Here is a 16419-nt window from a genome sequence, read left to right as displayed (position 1 = left end):
CCTGTGCCACCGCCATCAGGAGCTGCACACGTGGGCATAGCAATGGGGAACCTATGTGCCACACACTATTCATTCTGTCAAGGTGTCTGCATGCCCCAGTCAGACCGGGCTTTTTAATTCATAGACACAGGCAGGTACAACCCCCTATTGTGAAGTCCCTGTGGACCGACAGCATGGGTGGCTCCCTGGAACCCACCGGCGGTACATAAAAATATCCCATTGCATTGCCCAACACAGCTGAGGTAGTAATGTCGTGATAAATGCAGGTGGGCTTCGGCCCACACTGCATGCCCCAGTCAGAGTGGGGTTCTTAAGAAGTGGAAACAGATGCATTTACAAGTCCCTGTGGACCCACAGCATGGGTGGCTCCCTGGAACCCACCGGCGGTACACAAAAATATCCCATTGCATTGCCCAACACAGCTGAGGTAGTAATGTCGTGCGTAATACAGGTGGGCTTCGGCCCACACTGCATGCCCCAGTCAGACTGGGGTTCCTTACAAGTGGACACATGTAGGTTACACTCCGTGTGCACCTACAGCATGGGTGGCTCCCTGGAACCCACCGGCGGTACACAAAAATATCCCATTGCATTGCCCAACACAGCTGAGGTAGTAATGTCGTGCGTAATACAGGTGGGCTTCGGCCCACACTGCATGCCCCAGTCAGACTGGGGTTCTTTAGAAGTGGACACATGTAGGTTAAACTCCCTGTGGACCCACAGCATGGGTGGGTGCCAGGAAGCCACCAGCGGTACATAAAAATATCCCATTGCATTGCCCAACACAGCGGATGTAACGTCAGCTGTAATGCAGGTGGGCTAAAAATTCATTTGATTACACTGTAGGCGAGGGCCCACAAAAATTGCTGTATCAACAGTACTAATGTACATCCCAAAAATTGGCCATGGCCAGCCAAGAGGGCAGGTGAAACCCATTAATCGCTTTGGTTAATGTGGCTTAAGTGGTAACTAGGCCTGGAGGCAGCCCAGTGTAATGAAAAATTGGTTCAAGTTAAAGTTCCAACGCTTTTAAGCGCATTGAAACTTTTAAAAATTGTTTAGAAAAATTATTTGAGTGAGCCTTGTGGCCCTAAGAAAAATTGCCCGTTCAGCGTGATTACGTGAGGTTTCAGGAGGAGGAGCAGGAGGAGGAGGAGTAATATTAGACACAGATTGATGAAGCAGAAATGTCCCCGTTTTGGATGGTGAGAGAGAACGTAGCTTCCATCCGCGGGTGCAGCCTACGTATTGTTTAGGTATCGCTGCTGTCCGCTGGTGGAGAAGAGAAGTCTGGCGAAATCCAGGCTTTGTTCATCTTGATGAGTGTTAGCCTGTCGGCACTGTCGGTTGACAGGCGGGTACGCTTATCTGTGATCATTCCCCCAGCCGCACTAAACACCCTCTCCGACAAGACGCTAGCTGCAGGACAAGCAAGCACCTCCAGGGCATACAGCGCTAGTTCAGGCCATGTGTCCAGCTTTGACACCCAGTAGTTGTAGGTGGCAGAGGCGTCACCAAGGATGGTCGTGCGATCGGCTACGTACTCCCTCACCATCCTTTTACAGTGCTCCCGCCGACTCAGCCTTGACTGGGGAGCGGTGACACAGTCTTGGTGGGGAGCCATAAAGCTGTCCAGGCCCTTAAAGACTGTTGCACTGCCTGGGATGTACATGCTGCTCGATCTCCGCACCTCCCCTGCTACCTGGCCCTCGGAACTGCGCCTTCTGCCACTAGCGCTGTCGGCTGGGAATTTTTCCATCAGCTTGTCCGCCAGGGTCCTGTGGTATAGCAACACTCTCGAACCCCTTTCCTCTTCGGGAATGAGAGTGGGCAGGTTCTCCTTATACCGTGGGTCGAGCAGTGTGTACACCCAGTAATCCGTTGTGGCCAGAATGCATGCAACGCGAGGGTCACGAGAAAGGCATCCTAACATGAAGTCAGCCATGTGTGCCAGGGTACCAGTACGCAACACATGGCTGTCTTCACTAGGAAGATCACTTTCAGGATCCTCCTCCTCCTCCTCCTCCTCAGGCCATACACGCTGAAAGGATGACAGGCAATCAGCCGGTGTACCGTCAGCAGTGGGCCAAGCTGTCTCTTCCCCCTCCTCCTCATCCTCCTCATGCTCCTCCTCCTCCTCCTGTACGCGCTGAGAAATAGACAGGAGGGTGCCCTGACTATCCAGCGGCATACTGTCTTCCCCCGACCCCGTTTCCGAGCGCAAAGCAGCTGCCTTTATGCTTTGCAGGGAATTTCTCAAGATGCATAGCAGAGGAATAGTGACGCTAATGATTGTAGCATCGCCGCTCACCACCTGGGTAGACTCCTCAAAATTACCAAGGACCTGGCAGATGTCTGCCAACCAGGCCCACTCTTCTGAAAGGAATTGAGGAGGCTGACTCCCACTGCGCCGCCCATGTTGGAGTTGGTATTCGACTATAGCTCTACGCTGTTCATAGAGCCTGGCCAACATGTGGAGCGTAGAGTTCCACCGTGTGGCCACGTCGCACAGCAGTCGGTGCACTGGCAGCTTAAAGTGATGTTGCAGGGTGCGCAGGGTGGCAGCGTCCGTGTGGGACTTGTGGAAATGTGCGCAGAGCTGGCGCGCCTTTACGAGCAAGTCTGACAAGCGTGGGTAGCTTTTCAGAAAGCGCTGAACCACCAAATTAAAGACGTGGGCCAGGCATGGCACGTGCGTGAGGCTGCCGAGCTGCAGAGCCGCCACCAGGTTATGGCCGTTGTCACACACGACCATGCCCGGTTGGAGGCTCAGCGGCGCAAGCCAGCGGTCGGTCTGCTCTGTCAGACCCTGCAGCAGTTCGTGGGCCGTGTGCCTCTTATCGCCTAAGCTGAGTAGTTTCAGCACGGCCTGCTGACGCTTGCCCACCGCTGTGCTGCCACACCGCGCGACACCGACTGCTGGCGACATGCTGCTGCTAACACATCTTGATTGCGAGACAGAGGAGGAGGGTGCTTTAGTGGAGGAAGCATACACCTCCGCAGATACCACCACCGAGCTGGGGCCCGCAATTCTGGGGGTGGGTAGGACGTGAGCGGTCCCAGGCTCTGACTCTGTCCCAGCCTCCACTAAATTCACCCAATGTGCCGTCAGGGAGATATAGTGGCCCTGCCCGCCTGTGCTTGTCCACGTGTCCGTTGTTAAGTGCACGTTGGCAGTAACCGCGTTGGTGAGGGCGCGTACAATGTTGCGGGAGACGTGGTCGTGCAGGGCTGGGATGGCACATCGTGAAAAGTAGTGGCGACTGGGAACAGAGTAGCGCGGGGCCGCCGCCTCCATGATACTTTTGAAGGACTCAGTTTCCACAACCCTATACGGCAGCATCTCAAGGCTGATGAATTTTGCTATGCGGACGGTTAACGTTTGAGCGTGCGGGTGCGTGGCGGCGTACTTGCGCTTGCGCTCCAACAGTTGCGCAAGCGACGGCTGGACGGTGCGCTGAACTACACTGCTGGATGGGGCCGAGGACAGCGGAGATGAGGGTGTGGGTGCAGGCCATGAGGCGGTAGTGCCTGTGTCCTGAGAGGGGGGTTGCATCTCAGTGGCAGAGGCAGGGGTGCAAACCGGAGGCGCTGAACGGCCTTCGTCCCACCTTGTGGGGTGCTTGGCCATCATATGTCTGCGCATGGTGGTGGTGGTGAGGCTGTTGGTGTTGGCTCCCCGGCTGAGCTTTGCGCGACAAAGGTTGCACACCACTGTTCGTCGGTCGTCAGGCGTCTCTGTGAAAAACTGCCAGACCTTAGAGCACCTTGGCCTCTGCAGGGTGGCATGGCGCGAGGGGGCGCTTTGGGAAACAGTTGGTGGATTATTCGGTCTGGCCCTGCCTCTACCCCTGGCCACCACACTGCCTCTTGCAACCTGCCCTGCTGATGCCCTTGACTCCCCCTCTGAAGACCTGTACTCCTGAGTAAGCGTTGCACACCAGGTGGGGTCAGTCACCTCACTGCTGCTCTTCCTCCGAATCCTCTGTGCGCTGCTCCCTCGGACTTACTGCCCTTACTACTACCTCACTGCAAGACAACTGTGTCTCATCGTCATCGTCCTCCTCACCCACAGAAAGTTCTTGAGACAGTTGGCGGAAGTCCCCAGCCTCTTCCCCCGGACCCCGGGAACTTTCGAATGGTTGGGCATCAGTGACGATAAACTCCTCTGGTGGGAGAGGAACCGCTGCTGCCCAATCTAAGCAGGGGCCCGAGAACAGTTCCTGGGAGTGTTCCCGCTCCTGAGCAGGTGTCATTGTAGTGGAGTGAGGAGGCTGGGAGGAAGGAGGAGCAGCAGACAGAGGATTCGGATTTGCAGCAGTGGACGGCGCAGAACTGCGTGTTGACGATAGGTTGCTCGAAGCACTTTCTGCCATCCAGGACAGGACCTGCTCACACTGCTCATTTTCTAATAACCGTCTCCCGCGTGGACCCATTAATTGGGCGATGAATGTGGGGACGCCAGAAATGTGCCTCTCTCCTAATCGCGCAGCAGTCGGCTGCGACACACCTGGATCAGGAGCTCGGCCTGTGCCCACACCCTGACTTGGCCCTCCGCGTCCTCGGCCGCGTCCACGTCCTCTAGGCCTACCCCTACCCCTCAGCATGCTGTATTACCAGTGATTTGATTTCACAGGCAGGAAATAAATTGGCGCAAGACTGCAGCCAAATATAATTTTTTCCCTTTTTTGAAAACGAAAGTCCCCACTGCCTCTAGTGAATGAATAATCTAAGTTTAATAACTGTGCTGTGTCCCTGCTAATGTGGCACAGAACGTGAGGGTAGCAGAGTTATTATAACTCTGGCAGAGCAGGTATTTTTTTTCCCAATTAAGGAAAGCAAATGGCGAAGCCAGCAGTAAACCGTAGCTGGGTGCGTCTGATTTTTAAACGTTGCACACGCAGCCGACACGTGTCCACCGCCCTTAGGACGGACAGAGGCAGGACAAATAGAATTATTTTCAGTTTTTTTCCACCAAAAGGCAGCACTGCGTATATTCAATGAACATGAGAAGTTTAATAACTGTGCTGTGGCCCTGCTAATGTGGCACAGAACGTGAGGGTAGCAGAGTTATTAACTCTGGCAGAGCAGGTATTTTTTTTTCCCAATTAAGGAAAGCAAATGGCGAAGCCAGGAGTAAACCGTAGCTGGGTGCGTCTGATTTTTAAACGTTACACACGCAGCCGACACGTGTCCACCGCCCTTAGGACGGACAGAGGCAGGACAAATAGAATTATTTTCAGTTTTTTTCCACCAAAAGGCAGCACTGCGTATATTCAATGAACATGAGAAGTTTAATAACTGTGCTGTGGCCCTGCTAATGTGTCACAGAACGTGAGGGTAGCAGAGTTATTAACTCTGGCAGAGCTGGTATTTTTTTTCCAAATTAAGGAAAGCAAATGGCGAAGCCAGGAGTAAAACGTAGCTGGGTGCGTCTGATTTTTACAGGTTGCACACGCAGCCGACACGTGTCCAGCGCCCTTAGGACGGACAGAGGCAGGACAAATAGAATTTTTTTCACTTGTTTTTCAAGCAAAAGGAAGCACTGCGTATATTCAATGAATAATAACTGTGTTGTGGCCCTGCCTACACAATTCTTTCCCTGTAGTATCAATGGAGGGTGGAATGCTCTGCAGAGGCGATTTTGAGAAGAAAAAAAATATGCAGCACAGCTAACAGCAGCCAGCACAGTACTGCACACGGATAAATATGGCCCTAGAAAGGACCGTTGAGGTTCTTGAAGGCTACACTCACTCCTAACACTCTCCCTGCCTATGCAACACTTCTGTCCCTAATGCCGGGTGCAACGCTCTGCAGAGCCGATTTTGAGAAGAAAAAATAATTGCCACTGCTAACAGCAGCCAACACACAGCTATCAGTGGCCCTAATAAGGACCTTTGGGGGTCTTGAAGCCTACACTAACTACAAATTCTTTCCCTACAGCAGCTCCGGTACAAACAGCACTGTCCCTCATCTAACTCACAAGGCATCTGAGGCGAGCCGCGGGAGGGGCCGACTTTTATATTCGGCGGACACCTGATCTCGCCAGCCACTCACAGCAGGGGGGTGGTATAGGGCTGGAACAACAAAGGGGGAAGTTGTAATGCCTTCCCTGTCTTTCAATTGGCCAGAAAAGCGCGCTAACGTCTCAGGGAAGGAAGTGAAAGTAACCCGAACACCGCATGGTGTTCGTTACGAATAACGAACATCCCGAACACCCTAATATCCGCACGGATATCAAGTTCGGACGAACACGTTCGCCCATCTCTAATAATTACCATTTGGGTATTGTGAGGAAATTTGCCAATTTCTATGCCTGAAATAGCCACGGCGGGGTTTTGTGAGAACTGTATTTGAGAAAGATTACAAATTAGTAAAAATATCTGTTGCCAGATCATTTAAACATATATACAGTCCCACCACATATGCAGATAACTGCTATCTGGGGGTCCACATCTCCAATATGATTTAGTTAGATGGGGAATTGTTTATTTAGAATAACAGGTGTAAAGTACCATCTATTGAGAATTTTTCGAGAATTCTCAAGATGGTTTACACATTTAGAGCTTGAAGGCACAGTGAGGAAGGTCGAATTCCATTGGCCAACTAAAATTGTCAAAGCTAATACAGATTCCCATTGTTACATTTTATGTAGAAGATCCTTCTGGGGAGTATTTAGTATTCAATACCAATTTGACAGACCTTTGTTAATTCCTTGAGCAGTGGATAACCTAGTAGGAATATTAATCCTTGCAGGAGGAGGGAAAGTTTTTAATAAATGTCTAGTCTATACTTCTAGAATTTCCAGATTCATGTTTTGTAAAAAAAAGGATAATAGCTCCTTCATTTTGGTAACCACATACCATACATAAAGCATGGCCATCAACATAGATGAATTTAAAGATCCCCTTGATTCAAAGAAATAGTGTGCTAATAAACAGTTCCTTAATCGAGATGAGCGAGCACCAAAATGCTCGGGTGCTCGTTGCTTGAGTCGAACTTTTCGTAATGCTCGAGAGCTCGTTTCGAGTAACGAACCCCATTGAAGTCAATCGGCGACTCGAGCATTTTTTATGGGACCGATGCTCCGCATAGCTGATGACTTGTCACACACAAGAAAACATCAGAAAGTCATGGAAACACCACAGAAACGGATAGGGAAGGGCAGGGGCAGCATGCATGGCTGCATCTGAGGCTGCCAGGTCCCACTATTAAGCCAAAATAGGGGCAAGAGTCCGGCGTCACGCCCCTAACAATTTTTACTTCAGACAAACCCTCATTAGGAAGGCACACCTTAACTAAGCACCACACTACCTGCAACCAAGGACAATCACTGCCTGTGGGTGACACCACTGCCTCTTCTCCAGGGTTACATGCTGGCATTGCTGTCCAACCCCCCCCCCCCCCGCACGATCCTGCATCCACAGCGCACCCAAAAGGTTCCCTGCGCAGCCTTCAGCTGCCCTCATGCCACATGCTCGCTTCATAGCCACACCACCCTCATGTCTATTTATAACCGTGTGCTGGATGAGGAGGAACCGAAGGCATACACTGCAGAGGGTTGGCAGGGCCAGGCAGCGACCCTCTTTGAAAGTGTGGGCGATAGCCCACAATGTTGTTGAGAATTGATGATAAATTGATGTACGATCATCATTCCAATCCCGTGCCACCTCCGTCACAAAATTATCAGGAGCCGCAAACGTGGGCATAAAGGGGACTCAGGTGCCAGCGCTTCTACACATCTCCACAATGCAGCAATACTCTGTGTGGGAAGCACGTGAGCGGGCCCAGGGTCAGGCTCGGTCCCAGCCTCCATCTTGTGTGACCCAAGGTGCCGTGCGTTACATAGCAATGGGAAATCCATGTGTCCTCACACAATTCATTCTGTGTAGGTGTTAGATAGCTCAACACCGCAATGGAAAGTCTTTAAATTTCTTGGGCCTGCCTATGCACAAAGATGGTATTACACAAGAAAAAATCAGAGCGCCCCAAACATGGCAGAGTTTCACCCCGCCAAGGACCTCGGCCCACATTTCTACCCTAGTTAGTCAGAGTATTTGTGCCAGACAGGTAAAACAACGCAATGGGAATTCTTTGTGCACTCACAGCATAGGTTAGCCCAAGGAACTCAAGCATGGTATTACACATGAGGAAATCAGAGTGCCCAAACATGGCAAAGTTTTACCCTGCTAAGGGCCTCGGCCTACTTTTCTGCCCTAGTCAGTCAGTGCATTTGTGTCAGACAGGTAAAACACCGCTATGGGAAGTCTTTGTGCATTCACAGCATAGGCAAGCCAAATTAACCCAAGGAAAGTATTAAACATTAAGCAATTACAGTGCCCAAACATGGCAGACGTTCACTCCGCCGAGGAACTCGGCCTCTGCACACTCCCTCAGCAATCGCGGGCATAAAGCGGACTCCGATGCTAGCACATTTAATTAGTTGCGGTTGCTTTCATCGCTCCAAAGACTGGATGAACCAGGAAGATGTTCCACGGGCCAAACCCGGCGCAGTTGCATTTTCCCCAGGACTTCGGCCTCTGCCCACACCCTCAGCAATCATGGGCATAAAGCGGACTCCGATGCAGCTGTGAACGTCTCATTAAATCAGTTACGGTTGCTTTCATCGCTCCAAAGACTGGATGAATGAGAAAGAAGTTCCATGGGCCAAACCCGGCGAAGTTGCATTTCACCCAGGACTTCGTCCTCTGCCCACACCCTCAGCAATCGGTTACCATGTGCATAAACAACCTGCTTGAGGAACAAGTGTTTCTTATTAAATTTCGTCTTAAGGCAATGTTGAAGTGCATCTTTCAGGGAAACTAGTTCTTCAAGGTTGTTTTTTGTCTGCAAAAGTTTAGCCACTTGTTCGATGCTAGGTTTTTCAAGATGTGTTAGGAGACAAGAGGAGACAAGGAAATAATCCAACCTTTGGAAGGAGGAGTGTACATTGGAGAAATAGGTAAAATCTTTAGCAGAGTGGTGTAGAAAGTGCCAAGCATCCACAATTCCCATTTCTTGAAGGGATCAGCATAACATTTTTAACTTTACCTGGGAGACCTGAGACCGGCCCACCGAGGAGTCTAGTAAGGGGTTCAATGTGAAATTCAGGTCACCTCCAAGTACAATGTACCCCACTGCAAACTGTTTGAGAACCTCTTATTGTTTGATCAACCATGAAGTTTGATCAGAGTTAGGTGCATATAAATTAGTAATGGCCATTTTAGCATTGTTAATTGAGCCTTTAAGGAAGAGGACTCTTCCTTCCCCAACCGAGTGTTGCGCCTCGAGTATAAACGGTGTAGTTTTGTGAAACAGAATAGAAACCCCTTTAGAAGCAGAATGAGGATGTCAGTTGTGGTAGCCTTGGCGGAAAACCCTCCCCGGTAGGGTCATATGTCTGTTTTTTTTGAAGTGTGTCTCCTGTAGCAATATCATTTTTGGCCCATACATTTTTATAAGTTGGGCAATATTATGTCTGTTACCAGGAGAGTTCAGACCTTGGACGTTGAATGACGTGAAACGACGGCAGCACTGGTCATGGACGCACAGAACACTATCTGTAGAGCAAATCAGAGGAAAAATAAACAACAAGAATGTAGGCATTTACAACACGGGTAGATTATGGATATAATTATGATGCTTAATCTTCATAGGTATATTGAGGATGACTCAGTAGAATAGAGAGAAAGCAAGAGAGGTAAGGTGGGGTGGGGAAGTAGACGCATCACTTGTAACGACATTATATAACAGAGGACATGTTACCCCGAGGTCACTACTCAATATCTTGTAGGGAGGAGAGATTGCATCTAGAGGTTGTTGGGTTCCACTGGTATGAGAATGACTAAGATCCTACTCCGCTGTGGCCTTGATTGTGGGGTGTGGGGGGATTACCTGGCCAGTGTTCTCACATTTTTCTGAATTTCTCGTGTGTCCTGCATGACCAACTCGTCAACTCCTCGAACCTACGGATTTCATTGACCTTTGCCATCCATTGAGTAAATGTAGGTGCTTGGGGTTGGAGCCATGCTAGAGGTAATACCGCTTTTGCTGCCGATATAAGGTGTGTGGTCAGACTTGTTTTTGAAGGTCTATAATCTACTGACGGTTTAGCTAAGAATGTGTGTTCTGGGAGGAAGTTGAAAGAGCTGTTGACTACTTCTCGTATTTTAATTTCAATCTGATTCCAGAAAGGTCTTATTAGTGGGCAGGTCCACTAGATATGCACCAGAGAGCCTATATGTTCATTACATCGCCAACATGTGTTAGAATTTGAAAGTTTGTAAGCAAAGAGCCATTCTGGCGATTTATACCACCGTTTCAGGAGTTTGTAATGATTTTCTTGTAATCTGATGCATCTGGCGTGGCCATGTGAGCTGCCCAAAATTGACTTCACCTCTTTATCTGACAGATGTATCCTGAGCTCCATTTCCCAGGATCTAATATATGTGGGTCTAGTTGTGTCTTGGTGGGCAGTAAAACTTTTTTTGAGGAGTGAGAGTTTCCTACTATGGGTGCATTGAGCTGCAGCAATTCGCTTGAATTCAGTTAGCGGGCGCGAAGATGTGAATATTTTGTTGAATTTGTCCAGAGTTTTGGTTAAATGTAGGATTTGTAGTTGGTTGAGGCAGGGGCATGGTGTCAATGTTAGCAATTATTCGGTGAGCTGTGAGCCTTTGATAGCTCGATGAGACCAGAGGTCGGCTATTGTAATCTTATCGAGGATAGACCACAACTGTTCTGTATGTTTATCTAGTTTTGCATCCAGGTACTCAGGAATGAGAGACAGTGGTGCTATGGGGGATGGGTGGGGGGCTAGCTCCCTCTGTAGAGAGTCCCAGGCTTCACATGCTCCACTCATAAGAGGGTCGCATTAGGTCTTTTTGTAGATTTTACGTGAAGGGTGCCATAGGTCCCTTAAAAAGATTGTTCCATAGGATGCTTGCGCTAGTGAGCTTACAATTAGGTTTTTCGAGGGTTTTACCAGTTCCAGCCATCTATGTAATTGAATTGCTTTATAATATTGTGACATGTCTGTGAGATTGATAGCACTGCTCTCCCTTCTCCGAATTAAAAGCCTATGGGACAGTCAAGGTCTTCTGTTATTCCAGAGAAATCTGGAGAAAATTGATTTGATACATTTGAAGAAGGAGTTTGGTAGGAGAATCGGTATCATTTGTAGTTTATATAGAATGTTTGAATCAGATTTTTCCTGAACCAGGTGAGGAAAGGCAGGTCATATGTTCGTAGGAGTGCTGTTATTTCTTCTAGCAGAGGGATAAAGTTTTTGTTCTATAAGCTCTCAAGGTTCTTTGTAATTTGAATCCCCAGGTATTCAATGCGGGTTTCAGCCCAACTAAAGGAAGACGATGTTTGGAGTTTTTTTGTAGTTGATGGTGGAAGAGTTATATTTAATACAGTGGACTTGGAGATATTTACTTTAAAATGTGAGATTGAGCCGTATATTTGTAGTATTTTGTTGATTTTATCAAGGCTCTTTTCCGGGTTTGTTAGGATAAAGAGTATGTCATCTGCGAAAGCTACCGTTTTAATTGAGTGGTGGTTCAACTTTATCCCCTGAATATCATTACTCTGACCATCTGTAATAGAATTTCTAGTGAGAGAATAAAGAGGGTGGGGAAAGGGGCAGCCCTGTCTTGTGCCATTGGTAATTGAGAAGGGCGGAGAGAACATATCATTGACTTTAATTTCTGCATGCTAGTTAGAATATAGTGAGAATATAGCTTGGATAAGTGCAGGTGGAAAATAGAATTTATCTAATACGGCCCGCATGGAGGTATAATCGACTCTATCAAATGCTTTTTTCAGCATCTATTCCTAAAAATATTAGTGAGATTTTTTTGTTCTGAACGTATCTTATAATATACAAAAGGCGAATTGAGTTGCCTTTCCCCCTCGACCCGCTACAAATCCGGATTGTTCTTCATTGATCAGATTTGGGATGGCCTTGTTAATTCTTCTGGAGAGTAGTTTAGTCCATAATTTGACATCTAGATTTAAAAAGGATATAGGCCTGTAACTACCGCAAAGAAGGGGATCTTTACCCTCTTTATGTATAAGTGTAATAAAGGCTTCCTGAGCCTGTTTGGGCAATTGTGCCCGCTTCAGTAGGGCATTAAATGCAGAGACTAATTGTGGTAGTATTATCTTTTGGTATTTTTTATAGTAAGCCAGAGGAAGACCATCTGGGCCTGGGCTTTTGTGTAATGGAAAACTGTTTAGAACTAGTTTCAGTTCTTCAACAGAGACCGGTTTTACTAGTTCAGAAGCCTCATCACAGTTCAGATAAGCGAGAGATAATGAGCACAGCAAGTCCTCAATTTTTTTCTTTGTATCGTTATTCCTATGGTTATCTGGTTTGTTCAGGTTGTATAGTTCTACGTAAACTTCCTGAAAAGTCTGTGCTATTTTAGTAGGGTTGTGGTGTATGTCTGCTGCCCGATCTACAATGCTAGGAATATACGCTTTACTCCTGGCCTTTTTAATTAGTGAGGTCATAAGTCTACCCCCTTTGTTGCCGTGTGAGCAGAGTTGGTGTTTAAAGTAAAGTAGGGAATTTGCGAATTTGTTGAGTATGTCTTTCAGCTTTTCTCTGAGCTCTGTCATTTTTGTTTGGGCCTCCTATGCTTTTTTTTGTTTCGCCATCTGTTCTAGAGTAGAGATTTGCACCCCCAGGTGGGGGAGGAGACTCCTAATCACAGATAAGACTTTATTGCCTAACTGTGTCTTTCTCTTTTCAGCTCCTGATTGTTTCCTTCGCTCACCAGACTACAAGACATGGGAGATCTATGCCTCACGTCGTTTAATGTCAAGGGCCTCAACTCCCCTCTGAAACGCCACAATGTGGCTCTCCTTCTAAAAAGGTATGACTCAAAAATTGTCCTTCTTCAAGAGACCCATTTCAGGGGGGATAGGTGTTTTGCACTGCCGGGGAAAAACTTCACACAGGCCTTTCGTGACGCACACCCCACCTCGGCCTCGAAAGGGGTTTCCACATTGATTCATAAATCGATAAATTTCGTTTGTGAATCTAGGTACACAGATGGAGAGGGAAGGGTGCTGTTCCTTAAAGGCTCCATAGAACATAGAAAAATCACCATTGCTAACATCTATACCCCAAATGTAGATCAGATCCCCTAGCTGCTGAAACAGCTGGAGGTACTGAGACACTTTGCTTCTGGGCATATAATCCTGGGAGGGGATTTCAATGTCACCCTAAACCCATTATTGGACTCCTCTGTGGGCCGATCCCAGGTCCCGCAAACAAAACGGAGGCGACTTGGCCGGGCCATACAGGAACTGGGAATGGTTAATGCCTGGCGGTTCCTCCACCCCTCAACAAAAGACTTTACTTTTTTTTCCCCAGTCCACTCTTCATTTCAGAGGCTGGACTACCTCCTCGTGTCTTCTAGCCTTCTCACGTCCCTTGAAAAAGCTACAATAGATCAAATGGCCGTCTCCGACCATGCCCCCATCCTTGTCACACTATGCCCATTCCAACATACTAGTAGAGAGTGGAGATGGAGGCTTAACCCTTCATTGCTGGATTACGAAAAGGAAAATGCTACCCTTACCAAGGCAATTGAGGAATACTTCCTCCTTAACTCAAACGGAGAGGTCGGCATTCCCACGGTTTGGAAGGCCCACAAAGCCTTTGCTTACTAATAGCCTTGGGTTCCAGGACCAGAAAAAAGGTACAAAAATAAATAGATGACATGCTCACCCAAATTGCATCACTGGAATTAACGGTTAAACTTTCCCAAACAAGCGCAGATTTAGCAAAACTAGACAAACTGAGAAAGGAACTACGTCTCTCATTGGAATCCAAGTTTAACAAAAAGACTTTATATATGAAGCATGTAGTGTATGCTCAAGGGAACAAGGGCAGCAAATTCATGACGTCACTAATCCAAAAAGCGTGGGCGAAAAACTTAATTAGATCTATCAAAACTGGCTCTGGGAGGCTGGTCAAGACTACCCCTGAAATCGCCAAAGAGTTCCAACTCTTCTTCACAGAATTATACAATCTACAGGGATCTAGGCCAGCAGAGGAGGTTACTAAAACCAAGGAGCAAATAGACTCCTTCTTGCATCAACTGAATATGCCTAAATTGGACAAAGAAGAAGCACGTTTATTGCTGTCCCCCGTCTCCCAGTGCAAAGTAAAAGAACTTTTAGCTTCGTGTCCATTGAATAAAAGACAGCCTAACACTGGCCTATTACAAAACCTTTCAACCGGTCCTGATTCCTAAGCTAACAGACCTTTTCAATGCCCTCGTCTCCGGTGCTAAACTACCCAAACAATCACAGGAAGCTCAAATTACATTAATCCATAAAGAAGGCAAAGACGCCACTATATGTGGCAACTATAGGCCCATATCTCTTATCAATTTTGATACTAAGCTATGGGCGAAACTCCTAGCCAGGAGACTGGAGGTGTTTCTTCCCCGCTTGATTAACGAGGAGCAGGCTGGGTTTGTGAAGGGGAGAGAGGGCAGAGACAACTGCCATAGGCTTCTTCATGCGGCCCATTATGCCCAACGCCATAATATCCCCCTCGCCTTTATAGGTACTGACGCTGAAAAGGTATTTGATAGGGTTAACTGGGCCTATATGAAAAGTGTTCTGCTCCATGTCAAATTTCCCCTGGAATTTGTGTCCGCCATCATTTCGCTCTACTCCAATTCGCATGCAAGAATAAAAATAAATGACGGATTGTCCCACCCATTTGAAATTAAAAATGGAACACGTCAAGGATGCCCTCTCTCCCCTTCTCTATTCATTCTAGCCCTAGAGCCTCTTTTAGCCCAAATCAGACAGGATCCGAACATAAGAGGACTATCCATAGGGGATAAACTATTATCTTCAGCTGCCTTTGCAGATAACATATTTTCTAATCACTAAACCCAAGGAGGGCCTAACCAGACTGGTGGAACTTTTAAACCGTTTCGGAGAGTTCTCAAACTTCAAAATAAACTTTCATAAGTCTACCGCACTAAATATTTCTATGCCCCTAACTCTCTCCAGAGCCCTGACATCGACCTCCCCGTTTACATGGTCGGAGACCTCATTGGACTATTTGGGTGCCACAATAACTAAAAAACCAGAAGACCTGTCTGCGACAAATTTTACACCAGTTTTAAATAAAATAAAAAACCTCCTGAGAACATACGATATTCCAACCATTTCCTGGTTTGGTAGGAAGAACATTCTAAAGACAAATATCCTCCCCATAATCCTCTACAGGATTAGAATGCTTCCTATACACATCCCATCAAGCTTCTTTAAATCCCTGCGTACAATCTTCTCGGGTTTCATCTGGAGGCAAAGGAGACAGAGGCTGGCAGACAGCCTCATGATCAGAAGAGGAGCAGAGGGTGGCATTGATCTCCCCAACATTCCAGATTACTACCGAGCATCCCAGTTAAGTTACTGGATGAACTTGGTATACCCAATCCAAGATAGCTTGCTCCCAGAACTAGAGAGTGGACAGAGTGGGAAAACACTAATGGAAGCCCTCTGGCTCCCAGAGAAAAACAGTTACAGAGCAAGGAACTTCAATCCCCTTCTGAGAGGCCCCTGCGAGGTTTGGGATGGTCTGAGGAGTAGACTGGCTCCAACCCCATCTCCAATCATTCCGCTTAAGGCCTTAGTCAGACGGGCGTTTTTAGCCGCGATTTGCGCATGCGCATGTGTCCGGCGATTTTATAAAACCATTGCTTTGCAATGGTATCGGACACATGAGCGCTTTTTATGCGCTCGTCCGATAAATTATAGAACAAAAAATCGCAGATCGCACCTATCTGCGATCTGCGATTCCTGTTCTCTTCTCTATATGCGCTCAATGGGGCCGGCGGCAGCAGCACCGACCCCATTGAGAACATATAGAAGACAAATCATTCTTCTCTGCCACAGCTGTAACAGCTGTGACAGAGAAGAACGATGTTTGCCCATTGAATTCAATGGAGCGGCAATACAGCCGACTCCATTGAAAGCAATGGGCTGCCGGCGTGCGCGGGGTGAATTGTCGGAAAGGGGTTAAATATATAAGCCCTTCCCTGCAATTCATCCTAAAATGTGTTAAAATAAAAAAAAAATGTATACTCACCTTTCCGCTGCAGCCGGAGTCCAGCCGCGGCCGCTGTCAGTTCTCCTGAACTGCTTCTCGGCACTAGTCAGCCGGCGGGGCTTTAAAATCCCCGCCTGCTGAATGATCTGCCTCTGATTGGTCACAGCCCTGACCAATCAGTGGCTGAAAACACTCACACACCCATTCATGAATTCATGAATGGGTGAGTGACTGCTGCCTCTCAGCGCTGAGCCAATCAGGGGGCAGGTCTGACTCACATCCATTCATGAATTCATGAATGGGTGTGAGTGAGGCATGCCTCTGATTGG

The sequence above is a fragment of the Eleutherodactylus coqui genome, chromosome 8 (genome assembly GCF_035609145.1).
Source record: "Eleutherodactylus coqui strain aEleCoq1 chromosome 8, aEleCoq1.hap1, whole genome shotgun sequence".
Classification (NCBI taxonomy): domain Eukaryota; kingdom Metazoa; phylum Chordata; class Amphibia; order Anura; family Eleutherodactylidae; genus Eleutherodactylus; species Eleutherodactylus coqui.
Note: the sequence above shows the minus strand (reverse complement) of the source record.